The sequence below is a fragment of the Somniosus microcephalus genome, unplaced genomic scaffold (genome assembly GCF_052327205.1).
Source record: "Somniosus microcephalus isolate GS21.2 unplaced genomic scaffold, FLI_Smic_1.0 unresolved_chr5, whole genome shotgun sequence".
In the NCBI taxonomy this organism is placed as follows: Eukaryota; Metazoa; Chordata; class Chondrichthyes; order Squaliformes; family Somniosidae; genus Somniosus; species Somniosus microcephalus.
Window position 1 is genome coordinate 45,691,104 of NW_028225183.1, and position 3,184 is coordinate 45,694,287.

General features: G+C 43.1%; 1 pseudogene; it reads right to left on the minus strand.

Moving 5' to 3' along the window:
• Positions 1-215: 215 nt before the first annotated feature.
• On the minus strand, positions 216-653 carry LOC147088094 (histone H2B pseudogene; annotated as a pseudogene).
• Between the last annotated feature and the right edge of the window lie 2,531 nt (positions 654-3,184).

Below are 3,184 nucleotides of genomic sequence, written 5' to 3' on the forward strand. Positions count from 1 at the left end.
TTTACTGAGCGGGAAATACAACGGCGACACTAAGGTCGATCCGGTCAGTGAAACTGCTTATCTGAAAATTCAAAACTAAATTGACAGCTGGAACTTCAAACGTTCTCAAACACACTTGTTCAGGAAATAATTACAGTAAATTGATTCTAAAGGGAGGTGCGATTTGTAGATCTTTCAGAGAGGTTGTGGGTGGCTCTTAAAAGAGCCGTTGTGTTTGGAGTTTCTTCTTTCAGGACAGCGTGGAGTTTTACTTGGAGCTGGTGTATTTGGTCACCGCCTTTGTCCCTTCCGACACGGCGTGCTTGGCCAGCTCCCCGGGCAGCAGCAGGCGCACGGCGGTCTGGATCTCCCGGGAGCTGATGGTGTGCCGCTTGTTGTAATGGGTCAGGCGGGAAGCCTCACCCGCGATGCGCTCGAAAATATCGTTCACAAACGAGTTCATGATGCTCATGGCTTTGGAGGAGATGCCGGTGTCGGGGTGAACCTGCTTCATCACTTTGTAAATGTAGATGGAGTAACTCTCCCTCCTCGACTTTCTGCGCTTCTTGCCGCCCTTCGGTGCCGCTTTCTTCACGATTTTTTTGGCGCCTTTCTTGGCAGCTGATTTCTTCTCGTCAACCATTTTCTCTTTCAAAAAGCAAAGATATAAAGAAACGCTGCTATCAGCTCGCCTGATATAGGCAGCCGCACGGTCCGTCCCACAGAGCTATGCTAATGAGGGATGAGTGGAGGCAACGATTCTGATTGGTTTATTGGCAGTATGGTCAATGTCCTTTGTTCTTTAACTCTCCGATTGGCCTCTTTACACATCCAATCAGATTTAGCGCTCACCACAATCTCACATTCTTGAATGCTGTCATGAATTACAACCCACCCTTATTTAACTCTGTTCTTTATTTATTTCTAATCTGCTCTCAATAAAAATGGTCACTGACGGCCTGTCTTACGAGGATGGTTCATTAATATATTACCTATATATATAGATATATATATATATATTCAATAATCTGAACAGCAAACTCACTGCTGTGTATGTCGATCTAGATTTATAAATGTTTAACAGACATTGACCGCTCTATGACCGAAATTGCCTGAGAGTCACTTCTAATCAGGACAATTCCAGCTTAACAACTGTAGGGATTTAATATTAAAACACAGCTGGGATAATTGTGATCAACAGGTCAGTTTCTGCAGAGAGTAAGCAACCCTTTCACAGATACAATGGGTGGCTCTGAAACGAGCCTTTGTTATTAGATTATATCTTTTCCCCTTTACTTGCTCTTGCTGGGCCCAGCCCTGAATTTCTTCGGCAGAAGCACCGCCTGGAACCTAGGCAGTTCAGCAATGATCTTAGTGAATGGTGCAGCAAACTCGATGGCCTTATGGCATGCTCCTGTCAGTCTCTGGTATGTGAGCGTTGTTTTTTTCTTCAGTTTCTGATTTGGGTTTTATTACACACCCTGACAGCATCTGGGATCTGTGTCTGTTTCACTCTATATCTGTCAGTTTCTGGCATGTGAATGTGGGAATTACTCTGTACCTGTCAGTTTCTGGTATGTCATTGTGATTTTATTCTGTACTTGCCGGTTTCTGATATGTAAGTGTGGGTTTCCCTCTGTTCCTGCCATTTTCTGTAAGTTAGTGTGGTTTTTATTCAGTATCTGCTAGTTTCTGGGATGTGAGTATGGATTTTACCCTGCATCTGTCAGTCTCAGGTTTGTGAGTGTATGTTTTCTTCTCTATCTGTCCGTCTCTGGGATGTGAGTGTGGGATTTACTCTGTATCTGTCCGTCTCTGGGATGTGAGTGTGGGTTTTACTCTGTAGCTTTCAGTCTCTGGGATGTGAGTGCATGTTTCACTCAGAATCTATCAGTATCTGTGATGTGATTGTGTATTTTACTCAGTATCTGTCTGTTTCTGGGATGTGAGTGTGGGTTCCACTTGTTTTTGCCAGTCTCTGGAATGTGAATGTGGGTTTTACTCTGTATCTGTTAGATTATTGTAAGTGAGTGTGTATTTTATTCAGCATCTGTCTGTTTCTGGGATGTGAGTGTGGGTTTTGCTATGATTATGTTAGTCTCTATACAAATGTTCTGGCTAATCTGGATGTCTGGGGAACCCGCGCAGGCTGCTCACCGGCTCTTCCGTGGAAGAAACCATGCATGTGCCAAAACTTGAATGGGCCGCACATCCAGTTAAAGGGGCTGCACACCCAAAATAATAGAGGGAACATTGTTCTGTACCTGTCAGTTTGTTGTATTTGAATGGGGTTTTCTTATACATCTGGCAATCTCTGGAACGTGTGTGTGGGTTGTATGCTATAACTGTCAGTTTATCTTATATGGGTGTGTGCTTATTTGGTACCTATCAATTTCTGGGTTGGGAGTGTGGAGTTTAGTTTCTATCTGTCAGTTTGTGGTATGAGTGTGGGTTTAACTCTGCATTTGTCAGTTTCTGGGTTCTGAGCGTGGGTTTTACTCTGCATCTGTAATTTTCTGGGGTGTGAGTGTGGGTTTGAATCGACATCTCTCAGTCTCTGGTATGTGAATGTGTGTTTTATTCTGCACCTCTCACTCTCTTTTATGGGAGTGTTGATTTTGTTCTGCATCAGTCTGTCTCTCGTATGTTAGTCTGGGTTTTACTCTGTGTCTGTTAGTCTGTGGTATGTGAATGTAGGATTTACTCTGTATCTGTTAGTCACTGATATGTGAGTGTGGGTTTTACTCTTTGGGTTTTACACTGTATCTGTTAGTCTCTGGTATGTGAGTGTGGGTTTTACTCTGTATTTGTTAGTCTCGGGTATGTGATTGTAGGTTTAACTCTGTATCTGTTAGTCTCTGGTAAGTGAGTGTGGATTTTACTCTGCATCTGTTAGTCTCTGGTATGTGAGTGTGTGTTTTACTCTGCATCTGTTAGTCTCTGGTAAGTGAGTGTGGCTTTTACTCTGCATCTGTTAGTCTCTGGTATGTGAGTGTCAGTTTTACGCTGTATCTGTTAGTCTATGGTATGTGAGTGTCATTTTCACTCTGTATCTGTTAGTCTCTGGTATGTGTGTGTGTTTTACTCTGTATCTGTTAGTCTCTGATATGTGAGTGTTGGTTTTATTCTATAGCAAGTGTTCCCTTTTAAGCAGCAGGTCCTGTACAGCAGATCCTACGATGTTCTAATGGCAACAACTGCACAT